General features: G+C 40.4%; 1 protein-coding gene across 2 annotated transcripts in view; it reads left to right on the top strand.

Moving 5' to 3' along the window:
* The window catches only part of LOC115013496 (protein unc-13 homolog B-like), a 72,962-nt gene extending 72,212 nt beyond the window's left edge, over positions 1-750 (top strand). For both annotated transcript variants that reach the window (XM_029439842.1, XM_029439841.1), the window contains one exon: positions 1-750. This exon is cut by the window's left edge and continues 1,877 nt beyond it. The gene's annotated coding sequence lies outside the window, so the exon portion shown is untranslated.
* The last annotated feature ends 11,750 nt before the right edge of the window (positions 751-12,500 follow it).

Below are 12,500 nucleotides of genomic sequence, written 5' to 3'. Positions count from 1 at the left end.
AGCCTGTTTTGCCGTTTTAAATAGGATGAGAACTAAAGTTGTTCAGCCTTGCCATGCATGCACAGTCACAAACTGTACCAATCATATGTTTATGAATATCTGATGTGTGTTTTTGCATTAGACGCACTAAAAACTTGGACCTGGATGGAACATAAAACATGCAGGCAGGTTGTTCGATTGATGGAAGTCTAACTAGGCTTGATCCAAACTCTTGTATGTTTACTATGTGCCAAGGAACGCAAGTGTTCAGTGAGCCATGTTCAGCTAGCTCTCTTAACGTTTTCTGTTTGCAGACACATGTGGCCATTGTAGATTTCCCAATTCTTACTGCACGTTTGCCAAAACTAGCTGCACTTTGGCTCCACACTCAAGAGGATATGTTTGGTAGAATTTAGATGAGATAGTCTGTAAACTAGTTTAGAGTTTTGTCTTTGATTCTGCTGTCTTAAACCGAACCAACATTTGTCTGCAGTAGGATATACAAGTCATTTTACAATGGCCACAGCTGTAGTACCAACTGAACTCTTGCACTGTTTAAAACTAACTAAGTTTGTAAAAATAAACAACAATAAAAGCCTAAGACCAGAGCATGTATTTATTGTATAGAAAGTCAACTAGAATTGTGATCTTTTCACGTATGTACTCTGAAATATGAAGGATGATCAAATGTATGTAAAGTAGCTATCATTATTCTAATGTGACATATGTTGAATATACTTGTAACAATATTTTGTACATAAAATATTTATGAATCAATTCTGTGGGATCCTGTACTTTTTCTGTTTACTAATCTACAGTATTTTCCCAAGTCTTAGATCTGGATATATCCATCTCTGATCAGTGTGCAGATAGTCCTACTTGAAATCTGATTTGTTTGCAACTGTTACGACTCCGGCTCGGCGAGGGAAAAGGGAGTAACATACACCAGATGTTGATGGTAAAATAAGATATTTATTAAATATGGTGGACAATTTGACAAACAATTGCTTTTAACGACACCACAAAGAACAAAACGAGGGCTCTTAACATAAGAGCAAATAAGGCATAAAAGCCAAACTAACAAAACAAACTCGGTGAAAACTTGACAACAAAAGAACACAAAACAGCGTCGGGGCACCCTAACGTGCCTAACAGAAAACGCTGCAAACTTCTAATCAAGTTACGCCAACGGTCAATCTAGTTCCAACACTAGTCTAGTTAGGATACAGAACACAGAATTTCAACCCACAAGATACGATACTCTAGTACATACACACACGTAGTACGAGGCATGCGGCTGACAACACCAGCCGCCCCGACTGTCGAGCTGGCCTGGCATTTGTATCCACCAGTCTCTCCAGTGCGCCTCGGATTGGAGAGCCGGAACAGGTGCACCCCAATCACAGCCGGTCTTCATCAAGTTGGGAGGAGGAGGTGTCGCAGCCAATCAACCAGGCGGCGGTCACACATCCAAATCTTCTAACTAGGGACACAAGGTGCATGCATCCACAAAGTAATCCCCCGCAGATAAATAAGGCCGTGGCCGTAACAGCAACTGTGACTTTATGTGAGGGGGCAGTGGGACAGAGAGGCTGAGCGAGTGTTGTGCTTTGAGATCCAGTGTTTCCAACTCCTCAGTAAGGAAAGTAGCTATTAGCTGTCCTAAAAGTCGCTAGAAGTCGCTAAATACCTAAATTGCATAATGTTCCATTTGCATGTCATTGTAATGGACACTGTAGGAGAGAGGAATAACGTTGCGGGAGAGACAAAAAGCGACTAAAACACCCTAAATATGTTTAGAACTACAAATTCATTTTCTTTTGTTGATTCTTGTTTTTTAATTTTGCTACTCTTTTTTTTGCAGTCAATGTTTTTACTCATTAATGGCAGCTTGCATTGGGTGGAACTGTTATACGATTTTGCCTTTTGAGTATGTTTTGAGTTGTGTCTTTTTTATATCACAAAGTTTGGCGTAGAAATCAGCCTTACAATACAGGCAGTATAACCGTGTATCATTTCCGACAAATGGCTTGAACCAGCCTTTGAATTGAGGGTTTAATTCCCACTCTTTTCTGTATTTTTGAGTATACAGTTTAGACATGATGAGCTAGCTAGCTAGATGTTTAGCTTATGTCACAGAGAGGCACACACACAGTGGACGAGGTGAGTAAGTGACTGAGGCTGTGTGAGTCAAATGCAGTGATTTATTTTTTACAATCCATTCATCCATCCATCGTCTACCGCTTATCCGGGGTCGGGTCGCGGGGGAAGCAGCTCCAGTAAGGAACCCCAAACTTCCCTTCTCCGGGCCACATCCTCCAGCTCCGACTGGGGGATCCCGAGGCGTTCCCAGGCCAGTGAGGAGATATAATCTCTCCACCGAGTCCTAGGTCTTCCCCGGGGTCTCCTCCCAGCTAGACGTGCCTGGAACACCTCACTAGGGAGGCGCCCAGGTGGCATCCTTACTAGATGCCCGAACCACCTCAACTGGCTCCTTTCAACGTAAAGGAGCAGCGGCTCTACTCTGAGTCTCTCACGGATAGCTGAGCTTCTCACCCTATCTCTAAGGGAGACGCCACCCGTCTGAGAAAACCCATTTTGGCCGCTTGTACCCGTAATCTCGTTCTTTCGGTCATGACCCAGCCTTCATGACCATAGGTGAGGGTAGGAACGAAGATCGACCGGTAGATTGAGAGCTTTGCCTTCTGGCTCAGCTCTCTTTTCGTCACAACGGTGCAGTAAAGCGACTGTAGTACCGCCCCCGCTGCTCCGATTCTCCTGCCAATCGCTCCATCGTCCCCTCACTCGCAAACAAGACCCTGAGGAACTTGAACTCCTTCCCTTGGGGTAAGGGCTCATTCCCTACCCGGAGTAGGCAATCCACCGGTTTCCTGCTGAGAGCCATGGCCTCACATTTGGAGGTGCTGATCCTCATCCCAACCGCTTCACACTCGGCCGCGAACCGATCCAGTGACTGTTGAAGGTCACAGACCAATGATGCCATAAGGACTACATCATCTACAAAGAGCAGCGACACGTACGCACACACCTACAGTCAGTCAGTCAGTCAGTTAGACACAGTGGAGAAAAGGAGAGAACTAAAAAACTTAGTAGAGGTAGCTGCGTGTGAATTATTTGGGACAATAATAATTGATGTGAACCTTTGCCAAGTTTCCAAGAGCATCGCCTCTTAAAAGACACCCTTGGTGAGTTTTGTCAGAAAATATGAGATTTAAATGTTTGTTTTAATGAAAAGATTGATGTTAAATTAGCCGCGGCTAACCGTTGCTCGTATGTTAGCATAAACATGCTAAAACGGAGCGTTTCAGACACTGTCCACCAGTATTAAGAGCAGACACAGTTGGTTGCACCCAGTGATTTACAAAGCTGTAGCTCTTGTCTCCTCATGAAGTACATGTAGTCTGACACTAGATGGAGCCAGAGACTCTGCTAGAGGATGTGTGTAGTTATATGTGCTTAATGCCTTTGCTGATCACAAGGCCGTAGGATGAACGTCTAATGTACAGCTTTGTCTTTCTTGTTATGGAGCAGGATCAGGGCTTTAAATCTATAACAATGTAATTGTTACCTCTCATATGTTGGAAAATGCTCACCTGCTGTAATCTGTATCTGTGATAACATTTGGCCGCTGATTCCAGGGAAGGCTGTTAGCATTGAGAAATGGGCGCTCCGGCAGGTGATCAAAGGCTGGTTTGCAGGATGGGAGTTGCATGGTGAGCCATCGTCTGCTTTGCAATTGTCTGGAGTGGTTGTGTGTGTCCGTGCGTGTGTGCGCATAAGCGTTCACTTTGTTTTAACTTTTTTGCATAAATTCTGAGTGTCGACAGAAAACAGACTTTATTTGTACCATATTTGCTTGATTCACACCTTGAATCCAGAGAGTTTCTTCTCATTTCAAAAGGTGATTAAGGAATGTGTCATGATCCTATTTGTTCATGTGAAGCACCAGGATGGATGTTTCATTAGAAACACGTGAAGACCTTAAATGTTCGTTGGCATTGCAGATTAACACAGTTAATGAAAGAATCTTAATCTTAATCATGTTTATAGGAAAAGGAGACAATATATAATGTAATGTTGTTGATATTTAATATATAATAAATCAGGTGCAGTTTGAAGATAACACAGAAATTCTGCGACACATTTTTATCTTTTGAAATAAACTTTGTGTTCTGAACCCAAGAAGTGTTTGCAAGATGTATGAATGATGAATGCATTTATTATTGAATACCACACACAGAACAAAAATAGTTCCAATTGTATTTATTATAAAAAACTGCGTACAAATATGTACTGATTGGGAGAAACCGGAGCACCCGGAGGAAACCCAAACAGCCATGGTGAGAACAGAAGTGTTAACTCCTAGAACCCCCAGACTGCACTATGATAAATCAACCTCAAAACATCTGGGATTATGTCAAATACATTTGTAACTGCCAAAATATAGCTAAAATATAACAAAAATAGACTAAACATTCTAAACCACTCTTGATTACAAAGCAATTATGTTAACTTCCTGTTTTTACAAATAACATTCATACGTGTAGTTGTTACGTTAGACATCGCTCATCAGAGAGGAGAGGACGCTGGCGTTGTTTGTTCGCCGCTTCTCCGTCTGAATTACTACCTTTTTAAATTATTTTTTGCACCCCAGCAAGCTCCAAGTCAAATCAAATCAAATTTATTTGTATAGCCCAATATCGCAAATTCTACATTTGTCTCAGTGTGCTTTACAGACTGTACAGGTTACGACACCCTCTGTCCTTAGACCCTCGCATCGCACAAGGAAAAACTTCCTAAAACCCCAAAATTAAAGGGGGAAAAATGGAAGAAACCTCAGGGAGAGCAACTGAGGAGGGATCCCTCTCCCAGGACGGACAGACGTGCAATAGATGTCGTGTGTACAGGATAAACAACATAGTACAAATACAACATTTGACAGAAATTATGTAGATGTAAGACAGGTGTTGACCTGTCTTTCATTTCAACTGTTCAACCTTTTTCTGCTGTGACTACCTCCACGTCTGGGATCTACTGTCTGCCCTCACTCAGCCAACGAGTGGCTGGTGGCTACCGCTAGCTGCTAAACCCCCACCCCCCCCTTACAGTCCACCAAGAAGCTTACAAACTCCACCTCACCGCCTACAAAGATTCCCTCACCGCTGCCAAGTCTGCTTACCTCTCGACCATCTTCAATGACCCCTCCCGGAACCCCAACTACGAAACCGCACTACTCAAAGTCCTCAACGACTTCCTCACCTCTGCTGATACCGTCCCTCTCCATATTTCAGTCCCGCCTCAAGACGCACCTCTTCTCAACTATCATTTGCTAGCCCCCTGTTCACCGTATTATTATTATTATTTTCCTTTTCTCTTTCCCTTTCTTCCCTCGTCCTAACCCCTTCCCCCACTTCTCCTACTATTGTAAAGCGGCTTTGAGGTCTTGAAAAGCGCTATATAAATTCAATTTATTATTATTATTATTATTATTATTATTATTATTATTATTAAACAACTCTTGATTACAAAACAATTATGTTAACTTCCTGTTATTACAAATATCATTCATATATGAATGCTAATATTTTATAATACACAAGAACACATTGAGCCTACTTCAGATGTTTTGAGATTGATTTACCAACTAATTACCGTGAACCCTGAAGCTGTAGAGGCAGGTGTAGTCCACGTTTCCCCAGTTGTTGTCGATCCGTAGCATCACATGTCTGAAGGCTCCTTGGTCAGGATTCTGGTAAGAGACACGAGAGATTCATGAATAAAGAGAGTCAGGCATTGTAACAGAGACAACAGAGAAAAGGATACGATGTTAGAGAAACAGAAGACATGTTCATGCACCTTGCATCTGTGTTGATTACGTGGTGTTTGCATGTTTAACATCTAGTTTTAATAGCAGCTCCACCTCTATCTATAATACAGTTCAACAATATGGCAGGAAGAGGTTTTATTCTCAGGAGAAGAGTTCAAACTAATCTCTACTTATTGTCCTATGCAAATCCATATGTTGTGCAGTGATCTGGTAAACCTCACAATCATTTTTAATTTGACCGATTAACAAAATGCATGTTGATGAAAACTACACAGTCTCACTCATATCGTACTCACAGGCAGGTCGAAAGTCTGAAATGCTGCTCCGTCTTGATCGTAAACTAGCTTTCCTAAAAAGGTTCCCTCCTCGTCTTCTGTCCTGAGTCCCTGCAGAAGAAAGACAGACAGGTGAGTTGAAGCTTTTGTCATGCACTGTGTGAAGAACAAAAAGTGTGCAGGACATATCCAGGGTAATAACGGAAAATGTGCAGCTTACGTAGACTGAAAACTCCCTCGGTGCACTGGCGATGTGTCCGTGGATGGACTGGCTCTTTGCTATGTGGCCCAGTGTAACTTTAGTGATGGAGACGGGGTGGGAAAGGGAGATGAATAAATGTCCTTGCTCTCCTGAAAAGGCCCAGCAGTTTCCTGGCTGCAATAGTGAATGTTCCTGAGGGGAGGAAGGTCAATATTTGAATCTCCACAGTTCATAAACTACAACTCTTCTCCATTTGATTTGATATTAAATACCAGAAGTTACAGATTCCTACCTGGATCACTCTTCTCTGTGCTTTGGGTGAATACCACCGGTAGAATATTTTATCCCAAACTATGCCAATGTCCTTCTGTGGCCAATATGTGTCCGACGATAAATGATGTAAAACCCTGGCTCCTGCATGCACACAAATCAAGGACACAAATGCAAAGTTATACATCTACTTCTATGTAAGTTACACAAAAGAGCAGATGATGAAGATGGCTCACCTTGAGACTCTGAGGCAAAGTTAGGTATTGTGTCTGGAGCAAAAAGGTTCATCTGCTGTTTGTATATCTGCAACTCCCGCTGGACTTCATTTAGTTGCATACACAGCATTGCGTAGTGTATCGATTCTGAGGGGCACAAAGCAGAACGTTTAGTCATATGATTTGTATTGACAAGGAATCTTACGAAAACTTTCACTTGTACGAGAAGTCACTCACGATAAGCCCACCAGAGCAGGGGGAATAACCATTTGATGAACTTTATTGGTCTAGTAGCACTATATCTATTATATCTAGTTGTCCATTTCTGAATGTTACTTGTGTGTTGTGGGTTGTCGATAGACTCGTGGTGATCTATTGAGTCCACACAACCTTTCCTTCTCCGAACAACCCTAAAAGACACAAGAGAAGTAAGTAAAGACTGATCTGTGTGCAGATGTATACGGTGCTAACTCCACAGCATACAGGACACAACATGTGCACACAAACATTACAGCAACTCACCTGCAGATGACCTCCTTGTAGCAAACAGTAGGAGTTCCCTGCTCTGTGTAATAACCTGCTTCCTGCAGGCGTAGACTTCTTCTCAACATGACTGGAAAATGGTAGAAAGAAATCATTATTGACACACATTGACACAGACACACACTCCTGCTTAATACTTCAGCTGTATAGTGTCACCGTGGAGTCACCAGGCGTTCAATTAATGACTCGAGTGACTATAAACAACATATCATTTGAATAAATGTCAGCTAGTAAATGCACTTTACATCCACATTTACCTTCTTTCATAAATAAGCCTTCATTTAAACTTATACTGAAACAAATCTAAAATACAACACCAAGACAATACACAGCTCAAAGGTACTTTACACTATATAATACTACAATAAATAGGCATGAGTAGACATTAATAATGCACAGAGTGAAGCAGAGAGAGACAAATCAAGGCTTTCAGCAGTTCAGTCTCAAGTTTTAAAACAAATCTTTCTTCAGACATTAAGTTTGCAACAAGTTAAAATGTTAAAAGAGTTTGGTAACTTACCTTTAATTTATTCGGAGAAAGATATTAATTAATCGAAATCTCTCAAGAGGTGAGTTGAAATGCTTCGATAGTGTTTTCCTTAATCAGAGATAACAATCATATCACGAACGATGTGAACAGATTGAGGTTCTGATAATAATGACTGAGTTCTGCTGGTTTCACCTAAAGGAAATATTCTAGAAGGAGCATTCCAACATTCTTTATGAGGTCATATGGGCTTTGATGAGGTCATATGGGCTTTGATGAGGTCATATGGGCTTTGATGATGTCATATGGGGTTGATGAGGTCATAAGAACAGGAAACTTTTATGAATGAACTCATGATTGATTGATTTTTGACACATTATCAATAAAGTTTTAATCACTTGTATTACTTGCCCCCAAGTCATTTCCTATAAATAAACTCATTTGTAAGATTTATTTATTTTAAAGGAAAGCATACAGTTCAATAAATATGGAGACTATAGATTTTCAGTAAAACTGTAAATAAAGAAGAAATATTTCTTTGGGTTTATAATCACCAGTTATTTTAGAAGAAATAAACAAACGTGAAAGCAAATGTTAAGGATTGTGTCTTTATTTAATTTGTACCAAATGTCAAAGTCCGGAAATCACTGTAAAATAAAGTGTTTTGCTTTCCAACATTGCAAATGTGTATCTTACACAGAATTAAGTATAGATGTAATGTAGTCTATCTTTACACTGCAATAAAGTGTATATTTGAACAATGCATTATTTTTCTTCTTTGCATCTAACACAGAAATTGTGTTTTTATCCAGTAAATATTTCAAACACTTCCACATTTCATCATTACACACACAGTAAAGGTAATTATTTAATGTTGAAAAGCATCCATCCATCGTCTACCGCTTTTCCAGGGTCGGGTCGCGGGGGCAGCAGCTCCAGTAAGGAACCCCAAACTTCCCTTCTCCGGACCACATCCTCCAGCTCCGACTGGAGGATCCCGAGCTGTTCCCAGGCCAGTGAGAAGATATAATCTCTCCACCGAGTCCCGGGTCTCCCAGCTGGACGTGCCTGGAACACCTCACTAGGGAGGTGGCATCCTTATTAGATGCCCAAACCACCTCAACTGGCTCCTTTCAACACAAAGGAGCAGCGGCTCTACTCCGAGTCTCTCACGGATGGCTGAGCTTCTCACCCTATCTCTAAGGGAGACGCCAGCCACCCGTCTGAGAAAACCCATTTTGGCCGCTTGTACCCGTGATCTCGTTCTTTCGGGTGCATAAACAGTAAATCACAATTCACAATACACAGAAGATCAATACATTATAACATTCGACAGTAAACTGGAAAGAAATGCAACATTTCCCCATCTCTGCTCATCTGAGTTAAATAATAAGACTTATTCACAAACATATGTTCAATATATTTAATAATCTGAACAAGCATTTGAACTCAGTGTTTATCTGAGGTGGATTCATTTGGAGAGTTGAGTATATGATTTCCTGTTTTGCACTTTGAAAGTTTGTGGTTGAAAGTAAGAAAATAGCATGTTAGTTTGACCCTTTATATAAAGACTGAACCAAAGCAGCTGCAAAGTTCTATAAAGCCCTACACAATACACGACATCAGGTTTTTTAGTTGTATTTCTGAACATACAAGGCCCACACACACACTGAGTCCACCAGGCACCCTCCAAACATAGTATAATATCTAGATAAAACAGAAAGGCCTAGCCTAAACACAGGATCACAATGAATTTACTCTCAAACTGGTTGACTGGTTTTAATAGCCAAGGCCAATAGGGAGTAGCCTGATGTTAAATAAATCCAAGTTACTCAATGTATCTGATGCTGCTGAAAGTTTTGTTTTTATGTTTATATTTGCTTTAAGCCCCAAAACCAAACCCTGTATGAATTATTACAGTCATAATAACCGTTTTTGGAAAGCTACATTTGGAAAAAAGCGAGTCAAAGCTAGTTTACACGTTCGGCTTCCGTACATACGAGAATATGGAAGCTCATTTGACTAGAAGGTTTTCGGGTTGCGAATGGACTGACAAATATTTATTTACTTTGCCAGCCACAACAAGTAATAAACTGATGTATTTATCGTGCAACAAATGTATTTCCGTGATGAAAGAATACAACATGAAGAGGCATTAAAAGTCAAATCACAGCTCGTTTTCTGCCAGTTGTCCCGTGGGGTCAGAGGAACGGAGAAGGAAAGTACAGGGACCGCTAGCATCATTTGAATGGAGTAAAGTGGCTTTTGGTGTCATGTCCCGTCAGATTGTTTAATGTTATGTCATGTATTTATGTTATAGTTTATTTCATGTTCAGTGTTTAATATCTCTCAGGTCATGTTATGTTATGTTATTTTGTCGTTTTGCACTTCCTGTTTTGTTTTGAAACTCACCTTTCCCTCTTATTCCAGGTCACTTAACTTCCTGCCTTTGTGTCTTTTCCCGCTTCTGTGATCCTCTATTTTTTGAAAACACAAGGTATATTAAATCTTTTTCTTTTAAAACAACTTTTTGTGGTGTGATGGTTGATGATTGAAATGATGATTTCCTCTGATTGTTTTAATAAAATCACTAGAATTGTATATTATTTGAAGAAATTCAGCATAGCCATTATCAGGAAGTGTTAATACACAGGATGTAGAAATATAAACATATTGAAACATTTCTCTAAATACATTACATTTTTTCTAAAAGGTTCCAGACCAAAATGGTCCGAAGAATCACCCAAATAAGGATTCTACAAGCATTTCGTTCATATGCGAATTACACGGTGAATGCTGATAGATTTTACACATCATTTGCTTCTGAGAGATACGCAAAATAATTCAAATTCAAACTGTGAGGTCGCCTTCGTCATGTGTTTCTTAAATTCATCACGTTTTCTCTCAAAAGATCCTGAAGGTTTCCCAAAGTAATCCTTGTGTTTGCTCTCAACATGTCGCTTGAGTTTGGCGGGTTTCATAGCCTCGTTCGCCAACGACTCGTAGCACAAAACACAGTGTGGATTGGGATCCTCTTCATCTCCAGTCCAAAAAAAATCTCGATTTGATGTAGTCGCTGTGATATTTCCTCTTCATTTTAGCGCTGAACTTTTCGCGTTCAAGCCGAGTTTCACAGCTTACAGCCGGGTGGTGGTTGGACGGGGAACCACTCTCCTGGGACTCAGTAACGCACACAATCACTTGTTGTCGCTGCTGAATCACCTGCATCAGGACGATGCACCTTCACTGTCGCGTCAGATCTTTGATTTCATTTTCTTTTAACTGACCCTGTCTTGAGCCATGATCCATCTTGCCAGCTGACTGCGGCTCAAATTGACTGCACAGATCATTTGTGATGTAAGATCGTAAAACGAACCAACGTAGCTACGCTACTTCTATGCTACACTCTAGTCTATACTAGTCATTCCTAAACAGTTTGAGAAACACTTTAAACTTATAACATATTAATTTCAAATGTGACATTTTACCAATATACTAACGGACCACTAGCGGTCGCTCACGGACCACCAGTGGTCCGCGGACCACTCTTTGAGAAAGACCGTGCTAGATGAATCTTAGCATCTCTTCTATTATCCTATCACTTCATTGACCACATGCCGTAACTTTTTCCTTATTTTTCTAATGTCAGTGGACACGTCAGCTGGAGAACAAAATGGAGAAGATCTCAGTGGCTGAGCAAATCCGGAAGATCAATGGACACGACCATCAGCACCTGCAGCAAGTGAGCGATGCTGTTTATACACTGGCAACCACTATAGGAAAGGATTTCATCAAAAGAAGCCTGTCAATAGATATTTATCAATACATACATACATGTTGTGAAATACATTACCATAATCTTTACTTTTGGCAGAATTAATAAGAATACATGTTTTATTGCTGCATCAATACAAGTAAACCATAATTCTTTATCAACTGGGTTTTTACATCCAGGTGCTAAAGGTGATATCAGGTTGCAGGAAGTGAGGGAGGGTTTGACACAACGGATCATGGGACATTTAGTCCAATAGCTTAATCTCAGGGTCCCAACCAGAGAAAAAGCAAGATTAAAGGAAGAATATATTACTCCTACATTATTCATTAAGAATACATCTAGAGGTTAACTGCCCTGCACTTTTTTGCACTTGCACATTAGCTTAAGGGTTCATACTATTTAAAAATAAATAGTCCAAACCATGTGTGGAATATATAAATGAAACAATCAATTGTAAAATAATTAAATAATTAAATAAAAATCAACTAAATATTATGAAATGCTGTAAATAAGCTCAATACACAGAGACAGAAAAAATAACATGTTTGATTTGTTTAGCTTGACAAGGCTGCTCATGCTACCTAGCTAGCAGGCTAACTAGCTAGTTGAAGTTTGAGCCTGGTTTATTACTCTGAATGTGTAGTCGTGTGGAGGTCAGGCTTGAAAGCTAAAAAGTTTTAGAAAACGTATCTTACTGGGTTTATTTACAGCAGCAGCCTCTAAACACTTTATTCACTATAACGTTAGCGTTGTTGTTGCTCAGCTAACAGGAACTAGAAGAGATGTAGGGGGTCTGTGATTGGCTGAAATGTGAGGGGGCGGTGACACCACTGTCAGGAAAACATTGAAAAATGCAAAAACAAAATCATAATTTAAAACCCGGAACTAAATTAATGAGGCAATCTG

This window comes from Cottoperca gobio, chromosome 9 (genome assembly GCF_900634415.1).
Source record: "Cottoperca gobio chromosome 9, fCotGob3.1, whole genome shotgun sequence".
NCBI classification, from domain to species: domain Eukaryota; kingdom Metazoa; phylum Chordata; class Actinopteri; order Perciformes; family Bovichtidae; genus Cottoperca; species Cottoperca gobio.
The sequence above is the reverse complement of the archived record's forward strand: the minus strand, read 5'-3'. Positions and strand labels throughout refer to the sequence as shown.